At 38.2% G+C, this 12,912-nt stretch overlaps 1 protein-coding gene across 6 annotated transcripts in view; it reads left to right on the forward strand.

The window, feature by feature from the left end:
• Nucleotides 1-272: 272 nt before the first annotated feature.
• The window catches only part of GOLGB1 (golgin B1), a 93,857-nt gene continuing 81,217 nt past the window's right edge, over nucleotides 273-12,912 (forward strand). For 3 of the 6 annotated variants that reach the window (XM_032150050.2, XM_032150052.2, XM_032150053.2), the window contains exon 1: nucleotides 273-464. The gene's annotated coding sequence lies outside the window, so the exon portion shown is untranslated. Of the gene's footprint in view, nucleotides 465-488; nucleotides 1,089-12,912 lie in introns of those variants that run through there. The other 3 variants (XM_032150056.2, XM_032150057.2, XM_032150051.2) reach the window with 3 other exon arrangements.

Genomic DNA, 12,912 nt, shown 5'->3' on the forward strand with positions numbered 1-12,912 from the left:
GTCTCGGTCAGTCACAGCCGACGAAGCGGAGGAATTGGAAGAAGCCAGCATAAACACCTCACGCTGAGAACATCTGACCTTTCCCAGAACGCCCACCCACTCGGCATTTCCTGTCCCTCCCCAGATCTTGTTCCGGGGCACCTACTCCCGTCTAATCACGCCCCTCATTCACCCTTTAGGGTCCATTGGCTGTTTCTTTGAGGAAGCGGAGCATCTTCTGTCGTTGATTGGTTTCCGTCATTGTTGATAGGTTGTTAACAAACAAGGCGTGCCTGGTCTCCCTGGTAACGTCCTGCCGATAGTCCTGATTGGTCGGTGTCTTAATCCCATCTTCCGTCCCAACTGCTAGTGGCTGAGTCCCTGGCGGGGCGCGGCGGTGGAAGGTGTCGCGTACGGGGTTCCCGAGCTGACGTGGCTTGAATTGGGAGGGGGGCAGCTGGAGCCTCAGGCGGCAGCGCTTCTAGGTGAGTGGGGAACGCTACCCAACTCTTCCCTCTGCGAGTCCAAGAACGGTCACCCCCGCCAGAGGGGCCGCGGGAGCTGCCCAAGCAGCTACATCGGAGTCCCCTCCTCGCCCCGCCTCTCCCGGATTCAGTCCTGGATCCGGCCCTTCACCCGCCTCCTTCACCTACCAGGCCTCGTTCTAGTAGCCAACAAGCCTCTCGGCCTCTCCGGTGGGCCTTCGGGGTCGCCCTGCGCAGACTTGGACCACTTGCTCACAGTCTGTCCCCTCCCCGGTACGTTTCTCCTCTGGGAGCGACGGGGAAAAGCGCCTAGGTCAGTCCTGTCCGCACGGCCTTGTTCCTGGAGCGGCCTGCCTAGGTCGGCCTCGGTAGGCAGCCGCTGACGTCGGAAAGAACCTGCCGGGCCCCTGTGCTCAGGCCCTAAACAAACTTGGTGTCCCGAAGGGGAGGCGCGACCAAAAGAAATCAAAGGTCTTTAGGGCGGAGATCACAGAATCATTGGAGATATTAATGCAAACGGAGGCCTGTCCAATAATCCTGCTAATGCTAATGGGTTACTGGAAAGATGAGAAGAGAGGAAAGATCCCAACGATCCTGTCAACACGAAAATCCCAGGAATCAGAGGTGGGCAGGCTGTTAGAGAAAAAGGAACCTCGAAGAGAGTTCTCGAGGAAAAATAACTTGGTTTGATGGTGTGGAGTACGTTTAATCTGCACAACCGGAATGTGAAAGGGAGGGTGAGTCCCTTGAGGAATGAGGAATATATTTGTCTGACTTATTTAAAGAGCTCCAGTTGGTCTATGGGGAGCGGACAGTTTGAGAGTGGGACAGGGATATGTACAATCATGGATAAGTACTTTCACTTTTGGGGATAGTTGGAAGCTGTCCGAGCACTTAAAGGACCTTCTTACGATTCTGTGCAAGAGGCAAGCAAGTGGAGGGCTCCTTACAGAAGGGCCGGAGGCCTTTCCAAAAGCGTGAATTGATAAGATTTAGATGGTCAGAATGGTTATGAAGGGGCAAACTCAGGAAATATCCTATTAGAAAAATGGCAGGATTTGGTTTTGGAATAGATGCAGGAAAAAGTTGAAGAGTACTCAAAAGTTGCAGGCATTGTGCATTAACTGCTTCATAGCTTTTACTTCTCATCCCTTGACCACAGAATGACCTTTTAATGTTTTTCTTTTCACTGCATTAATATATTTTACTACCTCAGTAGCTTCCAAACCTTTTTAATTGCACTCCCTGTCAGTAAAACATTTTTGAGCATGCATCTCCCCAAATGTTGTATGTTTAATTATTTATAGTGTATGACTACCACTGTAAATATGTTGTGTATAATATGAAATATGCAAAAGTATAAACGTAAAAGAATGAAATTTTTAAAAAGGCTTGTCCACACCTTGGGACCTACCAACCCAATTTGACAATCACGTAAAGATACTTCCTTGTTTTTCAAGAAGGTCATTGGCATTTCTGGCATCCAGACTTTGGGATGCAGCCTTTCTTAAACATGATCTTTAGAAGATTTTTTTCAACCTTCTGCTTGAGGTTTATAGGCCCCTTTTCTTTTTCTCTCTTTGATTAACGGATTAATTAAAGGGATGTTGACTTTATCCTTGTTTATAAAATAAATCATTCATCAATTTATCTAGGTGAATTACTATTAGGAATACCACTGATCATTACATACCAGTCTGTAGTTAGAAACCATTATGTAAAAGGAGACTAGGCTCTATATTGCTGTATTTTTAATTAAGCTATTTAAAATCAGCTATATGTTTTTGATAAAAGGAAATTTAATACAGAAGGATACAATGTAAAAAAAGTCTTTTTCTTTCTCTATCTGCTGATCTACCCATCTCCATTCCCCACCTCCCAGAAGTAAGCACTGTAAATAATTTCTTGGTTATATTTAAGAAATTTTCTGATCATAATAAAGCACATGATAATATATACCCCTTCTGTCTTTCCCACAAGTGGAATCCTAATACACATGCTTTTGCCATTTAATACTGTATATTAGGCACTTTTGATATCCATGGGTATAAAACTACCTCCTCCTTTTTATGGCTACACAGCAGTCCTTTGTAAAAATATAAAAATAGTATTTAGCTTGTCCCCATTGATGGACATTTAGATTTTCAGTCATTAGCCATCAAAACACTGCTGTAGTGAACATACATGTATATATATCCTAGGGCCCTTGTGTGAACCTGTCTGTGGTATAAACAATATGGAATTATTTGGGGCCATACTACTATGAATCATTTTAGTTTATGTACTGCTTAAAAAAAAAGTACTTACCTATTAACATAGTGCTTTTATCCCCTCATTCTATTTTCAACCCGAGTGAAGAATATTGGATAATGAGATTATTCAGAAAATAAAATATTTTCTGTGTATCTTCACCCACCAAGAAGCTTTGTCGAACTATGTGACGACTGGGGAAATTACTTAACATCCCTCTGCCTTAGTTTACTCACCTTAAAACTGGGAATATTGACAGTACTCCCTCTTGCGGTTGTTTTAAGAATAAAGTGAGTTAGGCCGGGCTCAGTGGCTCACCCCTGTAATCCCAGCACTTTGGGAGGCTGAGGCGGGTGGATCACTTGAGTCAGGAGTTTGAGACCAGCCTGGCCAACATGGTGAAACCCCTGTCTCTACTAAAAATACCAAAAATTAGCCAGTCGTGGCAGCGGGTACCAGTAATCCCAGCTACTCGGGAGGCTCAGGCAGGAGAATCGCTTGAACCCGGGAGGCAGAGATTGCAGTGAGATCGCGCCACTGCACTCCAGCCTGGGCGACAATAGTGAAACTCCGTCTCAAAATAAATAAATAAATAAAGTGAGTTAAATAATGAAAAGTAAGTTATATATAAAGATATTGGAGCAGTGCTTGGCGGGTCATGCTGTGTATGTATGTTATAGCTACCACTTACTTTTAAATTCATTTAATTAACATAGTGGCTTCTGCATCATGAAAAATAGTTGTTCATTTTCTAATTGTAAAATTATGTCATAATATTGAATATGTTATTTCCAGCTATACAGCACTACCTATTAGCCCCTCAACTTGGTTGAAAATCACTTCGAGATTTAAGGAATTAAGGACAGCTACTGAGGCTTAACTAAATAAACATGAAATAAGTTTGAGGAGTCACCTCAACTGAAAGCTAACCACCTTCTCTGTTTCTGTGGGAAAATGTGATTTAAATTCCAAAGTAGATGGCGTATATGCATATACACACAAGCATGCACTCACTGTCTTCAGTTATTTCGCTTATTTTCCTGTGCATATTGTTCTGTTTTTGGTGGCTAGGGACATGCTTTATAATTCTTTTTATATTTTTATAGTTCCTAGAATAATGCTCAACACCAGGTGGTTGTTATAAGAATAATCATTGATAACAGTGAAGACTTGGAGAAAATAAAACTTACTTAATTCTAAGTGCCACTTCAACACATAAGTGTTAAGGTCCTATGGCAGGGTTTGTGAAAGCTGTGACCAGCATAGACTTTGAGGAATTGTTTTATTTGCCTTAGTGTTTTGTGGAATCCCTGGCCTTGGCATGAAGCTCTGCATTTTATTCTTTTCCTTAGTTGCTATTCATTATTTTGATGCTTTATAAGATAACAGCAATAACATTGTTTGTCCAACAGTCATACATATTCCTTACATGAATTTATGACTATGAATATGAATATTTCCCCTTTATTAATTTTTACATATATGTATACGTATATATATACGTATACATATGTATATATATACATATATATGTATACATATGTATACATATATACATATATATGTATATATGGTATATATACGTATACGTAAATGTATGTAAGGAATATATATGTATACATATATATTCCTTACATACATTTATGACTATGAATATGAATATTTTCTCCTTTATTAATTTTTATCTATACATTTGCCCATTTCTGTCCTCAGTGAGCCTAATAGAAGGGGGTACCCATCTTTCTTCATTTAGCTTAAGCATGGCTACTTACTGGCTTTCTTGCCCTGTAGTTCCCAACCTTTGAGCTACCAAAAGCCTACAACTGTGGCTGAGATGCCCTTCCATTTACATTTCCAGGTTATTCCTTTAATGTCAACAGCTGTAGAGTAGGGGGCATTAGAATGGTCCTTGTCAGTCTTCATTTTAAGACGAGGAAACTGACGCTGTAAGGTGACTTACCGACTATGATGCAGCTTCTTATTGAGCCAGGATGGAAAACTTCCCAGTTTGGTGCTCTTCCCACTATGTCACCTGCTTTCCTGTGGATCTCTGAGTTTGTTGAATCAGTCTATGAGAGACTCCTTTTGTCCTGCCTGAACTGGTACATCCCTAGCACTCTCCCAGATTTTTATCTCATTTAAATGTTAGTCTTTCCTTTCTTAAAAGGTACATATTTTTAAATGGTTATGTGAGAAAAGTAATCTATTTTTCCTTTAAATAGCTTTTTATTTTATTCTATTAATCTTTTTTATTTTATTCTTTTTTTTTTTTTTTTGAGACAAGGTCTTGTTCTGTTGCCCAGGCTGGAGTGCAGTGGTGTGATCATAGCTGACTACACTCTCAAACTCCTGGGCTCAGGTGATCCTCCTGCCTCAGCCTCCTGAATATCTGGGACTGCAGGCATATGCCAGTATGCCCAGCTAATTAAAAAAATTTTTTTTGTAGAGACAGAGTCTCACTATGTTGCTCAGGCTGGTCTTGAACTCTTGAGCTCAAGCCATCCTCTCACCTCAGCCTTCTAAAGTGCTGGGATTACAGGCGTGAGCCACCCTGCCTGGCTGCTATTGTATTATATATTTAACTGAGGGACCTTGAAATGTCTTAATTTCTGAGTGTCAGTTTTCCCTCTATAAAATGGGGATGATGATAATACTTATCTTGCAGATTTTGTTAAGATTAAAGAGTATATAGCGTTTGCATTTAAATTAAATGTTTCTCAATAATTGTTGCCATTAATATTATCATTATTATCCTGTGTTCATGTGTATGTGTTCTTCGTTTGCTATGATATTCAGTGATATTCAGTAGGATGCTGGTGGGCACACTCCTTTCTAGGGAGGGTCAATCAGAAACTCATGTGGTAGTGGTATGGATTTCCATAATGGATTTCATAATATTTAATGATATTTGAATTACTAGAATAAATCCACTTGGTGATAATTTTTTTCAGTATCTAGTCAGATTTAGTTTGCTAATATTTTATTTAAAATTCTAATTAAAATTTATTTAGAATGTTGGCATCAGTATTCATAGGGAGATGGTTTGTAATTTTTCATTTTCTTTTTCTATGTTTTGGAGCAATATAAATAGCAACTTCTGTAGCACTTAGATTATCTCATTTTTGACAATTTGGTAAAATTTTCTAACAGCAACTATTTCTGGTGTTTTAGCATTGGTGACTTATTTTATAATTTTTCCGTGGAAATTATGTGTTTATAATTTCTATTCCTAGAGGTATTAATTTTGATTAACTGTATTTTTTTATTATACTTTAAGTTCTAGGGTACATGTGCACAATGTGCAGGTTTATTACATAGGTATACATGTGCCATGTTGGTTTCCTGCACCCATCAACTCGTCATTTACATTAGGTATTTCTCCTAATGCTATCCCTTCCCCAGCCCCCAACCCCTGACAGGTCCCGGTGTGTTATGTTCCTTGCCCTGTGTCCAAGTGTTCTTATTGTTCAGTTCCCACCTATGAGTGAGAACATGCGGTGTTTGATTTCTGTCCTTGTGATAGTTTACTGAGGATGATGGTTTCCAGCTTCATCCATGTCCCTGCCAAGGACATTAACTCATCCTTTTTTATGGCTGCATAGTATTCCATGGTGTATGTGTGCCACATTTTCTTAATCCAGTCTATCATTGATGGACATTTGGATTTGTTCCAAGTCTTTGCTATTGTGAATAGTGCTACAATAAACATACATGTGCATATGTCTTTATAGTAGCATGATTTATAATCCTCTGGGTATATACCCAGTAATGGGATCGCTGGGTCAAATGGTATTTCTAGTTCTGATCCTTGAGGAATTGCCACACTGTCTTCCACAATGGTTGAACTAATTTACACTACCACCAATAGTGTAAAAGCATTCCTATTTTTCCACAACCTCTCCAGCATCTGTTGTTTCCTGACTTTTTAATGATTGCCATTCTAACTGGCGTGAGATGGTATCTCATTGTAGTTTTGATTTGCATTTCTCTGATGACCAGTGATGATGAGCATTTTTCCATGTGTCTGTTGGCTGCATAAATGTCTTCTTTTGAGAAGTGTCTGTTCATATCCTTCGCCCACTTTTTGATGGTGTTATTTTTTTTCTTGTAAATTTGTTTAAGTTCTTTGTAGATTCTGGATAATATCCCTTTGTCAGATGGGTAGATTGCAAAAATTTTCTCCCATTCTGTAGGTTGCCTGTTCACTCTGATGGTAGTTTCTTTTGCTGTGCAGAAGCTCTTTAGTTTAATTAGATCCCATTTGTCTATTTTGGCTTTTGTTGTCATTGCTTTTGTTGTTTTAGTCATGAAGTCTTTGCCCATGCCTATGTCCTGAATGGTATTGCCTAGGTTTTCTTCTAGGGTTTTTTATGGTTTTAGGTCTAACATTTAAGTCTTTAATCCATCTTGAATTAATTTTTGTATAAGGTGCAAGGAAGGGATCCAGTTTCAGCTTTCTACATATGGCTAGCCAGTTTTCCCAGCACCATTTATTAAATAGGGAGTCCTTTCCCCATTTCTTATTTTTGTCAGATTTGTCAAAGATTAGATGGTTGTAGATGTGTGGTGTTATTTCTGAGGACTCTGTTCTGTTCCGTTGGTCTATATATGTGTTTTGGTACCAGTACCATGCTGTTTTGGTTACTGTCGCCTTGTAGTATAATTTGAAGTCAGGTAGCATGATGCATCCAGCTTTGTTCTTTTTGCTTAGGATTGTCTTGGCTATGCGGGCTCTTTTTTGGTTCCATATGAACTTTAAAGTAGTTTTTTCCAATTTTGTGAAGAAAGTCATTGGTAGCTTGATGGGGTTGGCATTGAATCTGTAAATTACCTTGGACAGTATGGCCCAGTGTGCTGCAATTCTTATTCATACATATTCAAATTATCCTTTTAGCCAATGGGAACCTGTGTCCTTTGAAAGCTTCCTATCTTGTATGACAAGATGTTTCAGGATCATTTTGTACATTTCCACTTTAGAACTGGAATTAGCCATTTCTCTAAGAAAACCTTCTTTTAAAAACTTTTTTAAAAATGGGAAAGAGTATTTCAAGACCCCAATCTAGGCACTAGAGATATTCATTGCTTCTCAGTTTGTCATTACTTTTAAGCCTTTTCAGTGGACAGAGCTAGGAAAATATGGGAACAAATATAAAATACTGAATTGTCATTTCACACTGATTGTTCCTATTCAGATTCAAAGATCAGTTTGTATTTTGGGATTCTTAATTTCTTCTGTATTACATCTGTATCTTTTTTTAATAACTGAAAATACAGAATTAGTGTATCCATAATTACTCATTTGCTTTAATTCTATATTTCACATATAGTAATCTAGGAGTGATGATACTAATATCACCACCACAGCCACTTTAGACGAGATCGGATGTGTTCAGGGTGGTATGGCCATAGACAACCACTACTTTTAATTATTGAAAACTGTTTAAAAATATTTATTTTTTGCATGTGCTATTCACATTCTTCCCGATTTTTTTTCATGGTTGTCATATATATTGTCAGAGCATATAATCATTACATACTATGCTGTCTCTTCCCCAGTCTTTACTTAGTCTTAATTCTGTTAGTAACCGTATATTTAATGCTCACCACTAGTTCTTATAATGATGTTTCTTTAGTCATTTGGATTGCCTCAAGTTTTGCCTGTAGTAAATTCTTTAGGAAAGGCTTAAGGGAATATTCATATGTCATGAATTTTCTTGCTTGTTCATAACATTTTGTCTGTGTTTTTTATATCTAAAGTTTGTGTTTGCTAGAAATAGAATCCTTGGCTCACTTTTTCTTTTCTTGAATATCTTAAATTTGTAACTCATTTTTTTTTTCTGACAAAAGCATTGCTGTTGAAAAATCTAATGCTTTCTTTTCTTTATCTTACTAGTCATATGATGTTTTAACCTAAAGTCTAAAGGATTTTTTTAAGTCCAGTAATTTTACTAGAGCGTTTTGTTGATCATTCTGAGTTGACATTCTGAGGTACATTGTGGGCTCTTTCAAGATGTAGTTTCAAATCTTTTTAAAAAATTTTTCAAATAAATATTCTTGGATTATGGTTTTTCATATTTGTGCTGTTTCTTTGCTTTGCTTTTCTTCTTCAGGGAATCCTGTTATTCACATTACTTATCTTCAATATTTATCTGTTTCTCGCAAATCCTACGTAACTCTTAATTTCTTACTTTTTTAAAAATAAACAAATTATTAGGAATTATTTCAGATCACTACAGAAAGCTTACTACAGAAAATTTGCAAAGATAGTGCAGAAGTCTGGTGTATCCTTTGCTTAGTATTTCCTAAGATTAACATGTGACATTAGCAGTGTACAAAATTAAGAAACCAACATTGGTACATTAATATTAACTGAACTCCAGACATTGTTCACATTTCACCAGTTTCTCCATTAATGTCCATTTTCTGTTCCAGGATTCAATTCAGGATATCATGTTGCATTTAGTTCATTTCTTTTTCATTTGTTTTTTAAATATGAAGACAATTGTAGAGTCACATGCAGTTGTAGGAAATAATACAGAGCTCTTTTATACACTTTGTTGTTTCTTCCAGTGGTAACATTTTGCAAAACTGATACATAATATCACAATTAGGATATTGAGATTGATATATTCCCCAGTTTTACTTGTATATTCATTTGTATATGTATGTGTGTGTATCATTAAGTTCTGCAATGTTACATCACCTGTGTAGGTTCCTGTATCCACTGCCATAGTCAAGATATTGAACAGTTGCAACACCACAAGGATCCCTTGTGTTGCCTTGTTATGACCACAGTCGCTTCCCTCCCCAACCCCTCTCTAACCACTGGTAACCACTAATCTTTCCTCCATTTCTAAAATTTTGTCATTTCAAAAATGTTATAGAAGTATGGAATTGTATAATATGTAACCTTTTGGGACTGGCTTTTTTTCATTCAATGTAGTTTTCTGGAGATCCATCTAAGTTGTGGGTCCATCAGTAGTTTGTTGCTTTTTATTTCTGAGAAGTATGCCATGGGATCTATGTACCAGTTTGTTTAACCATTTGCCCGTATATACCAGTTTGCTTAACCATCTGTTAATAGAAATAAAGCTGCTATGAATGTTTATATACAGCAGGTTCTCGTGTGAACTTAAGTTTTCTTTTCTCTAAGATAAATGCCGGGGAGTGGAATTGAGGATCATAAGGTGGTTGCATATCTAGTTTTTTAGGTCATTTCTTTTTGATTTTTAAAATTATCCTTCATTTCAACTTTGCTTTTTTTTAAATGACATGGTTTGTTATATTTACTCATTTTCCTGTTCCTTTTAGTTTCATCTTCATTTCCAAAATGATTTTTAAAATTTTTCAGTCACTTCTTGTTTTCACTTTATTTCTGGATTTTTCTATTTCTAGTGTTTATTTTTTCACATCTTATGTCATTTTTAATGCCTTTTAGTTCCTTCGGTAGATTTAAGTGGCTATAGTTTTGAACCGTTTTTTTGAGCATGGCTCTCTGACATGCTTCCATTTTCTGTCAGGATGTTATTATTATCGTTTTCCTCCTTTTTTTTCTTCTAGTAACGTATCTGAATTGTGATACTTTTCAGTTGCTCTTTTTTTTTCTTTTTTGAGACAGGGTCTTACTCTATCACCCAGGCTGGAGTGTAGGGGTGTGATTATGGCTCACTGCAGCCTCCACCTCTTGGGCTCAAGCAATCTTCCCACCTCAGCCACCTGAATAGCTGGGCCTACATGCATGTGCCACCATGCCTGGCTGATTTTTTAAAAAAATTTTGTAGAGATGGGATCTTGCTATGTTGTTCAGGCTAGTCTTGAACCCCTAGGCTCAAGTGATCCTCCCTCCTCAGCCTCCCAAAGTGCTAGGATTACAGGATGAGCCAGCACGCCTGGCCTCAGTAGTTCATTTTTAATATGAATTTAGTGTTGCTGAACTTTTAGAAAGAGATTTTATGCAGCTTTTCTAACTTGATAAGGTTTCCTCTTGTGCTATTTCAGACATTGTTCAACTACATGGCAGCTGGATTTCTCAGATTTCCTGCCTTTCTTTCCTTGCCACTTTCACCTGCTCTTTATCTGGACCTCCTCTTTCCTTAGTCACTTAATTTTAATTCTCTCTCAGCAGATTCTCCTCATTGTGGGACCCTATCCTTCAAGAGAGCCCCAACTCTTCAGTTCTGAGAATTAATAAAGGTCCAGACTGCCTCAGCTCTTTCAGCCCTCATAGGCCCCTGGCAGGTACCTGTTATTGGAATGGGAAGACCCCTCCTTGTATCAACTACTGTTCTGTAATTGGCTTGGCACATTTGCCAGTGAATGCCCACGGGCTCTTTTGAGGTCCTCTTGGTGTTGTACTCCTCTGGCTTCCCTCAATTTCCTCCCATTTGAACACCAGTGACACCCAGATCTTGTGAGTGTTGGCGGTTTGTCTATATCCACGTTTACTTTGGGGTTTGTAGGAAACTTTGTTAAGTAGTTTTTTGCTAAAGGCTGTCCATGGATCTTTTGTTATCTAGTTGCTTTGTCTGTTTTTATGTGGGAATAAAGGAAGATACAAAATCCATGGGGCCCCTTGCTACTCCCATCTTCTCAGAATCTCATCAATTGGTTATTTTGTTTTCTTTGTTCCAAAGTGGTCTGAAAAATCTGAAGATAAAGTGATTCTGTTTGATAAGTTAGGTTCCATTATGATTTTCTTTGATTAGTAGAAATCTGTATGTTTAAGAAACTCTTTAGTGATGGTATTCATTTCCTTCATTAAAAGTTAACCAAAGAAAATATGATCTCTAAAGTTGAAAAGAAAGTTTAGAATCTGTATACTGCTAAATTGTGATTTTTTTTATCCTGACTATAGCTGTGGTTCTCATGCCTTGAATAAATAGTTATATATGGCCCTATGTATTCATACGTGACACTGTGTTGCCCTTCCAGCATTTAGATATGAAGTTATATATGATCCTGCGTTGCCTTCCTAGGGAACAGTTCACTTTTTCTATTTCTGTCTCACATATGTTTTCTAAGTGATGTGCTACTTAGATTACCCAAGACAACCTATTAAAAAAACAGGTATCTCTCATCACTTATTTCTTAAGAACTATGGCTGCCCTAAGCACTATTATTATCCCCAGTAGAAGAAAACCGTAGCAGAGCCTAGTTTCATTTAAGTGTTTATTTTGTACAATAGTTTTTTTATTTCTTCCTGCTGAGGGTTTTTTTTTTTTTTTTTTTTGAGACAGGGTCTCGCCCTGTTGCCCAGGCTGGAGTGCAGTGGTGCGAATCTTGGCTCACTGCAACCTCCACCTCTCAGGTTCAAGTGATTCATCTGCCTCAGCCTCCTGAGTAGCTGGGATTACAGGCATGTGCCACCAAATCCAGCTAATTTTTGTATTTTTAGTAGAGACGGGTTTTCACCATGTTGGTCAGACTGGTCTCAAACTCCTGACCTTGTGATCCACCCGCCTCAGCCTCCCAAAGTGCTGGGATTACAGGTGTGAGCCACCACGCCAGGCCCCTGCTGAGGGTTTTAAAAGCCAAATAACATTTTATCACAAAGTGTAAAATTAGGCACAATCACGTAAACTAATGCTATGCACAGTCCAGTTCTATTTTGATTTTTCCTATCAAAGCATTAATATACTTCTCATTTTCATGGATTTTATGGACTAGCAGTTGACACTGATCTGAATATGTAGCCTACACAGTGGTTATAAAAGTAAATTGATTTTGGAATAACTTTAGATTTACATACAACTTGGGAAGATTAGACAGTTATTGTATACACTGTATCTAGCATCCTCTAATGTTAGCATTTTACACAACCATGGTAGGTTTTTCAAAACAGAGAACATAGGTGCAATGCCATAAACTAAACTATAGGTAGACTTCATTCAGATTTCACCATTTTTTCCAGTAATGTCATTGTGTTTCAGAACCCAATCCAGGATACTGCCTTGCATTTATTTATTTATTTATTTAGAGACAGGGTCTCACTCTGGCACCCAGGCTGGAGTGCAGTGGTGTGATCTCAGCTCACTGCAACCTCTGCCTCCCAGGTTCAAGTGATTCTCCCATCTCAGACTGCCCAGTAGCTGGGACTGCAGGTGCATGCCATCACACCAGGCTAATTTTTGTATTTTTTAGTAGAGATGGAGTTTCACCATGTTGGCCAGGCTGGTCTCGAACTACTGACCTCAAGTGA

This window comes from Hylobates moloch, unplaced genomic scaffold (assembly GCF_009828535.3).
Source record: "Hylobates moloch isolate HMO894 unplaced genomic scaffold, HMol_V3 SCAFFOLD_4, whole genome shotgun sequence".
Classification (NCBI taxonomy): domain Eukaryota; kingdom Metazoa; phylum Chordata; class Mammalia; order Primates; family Hylobatidae; genus Hylobates; species Hylobates moloch.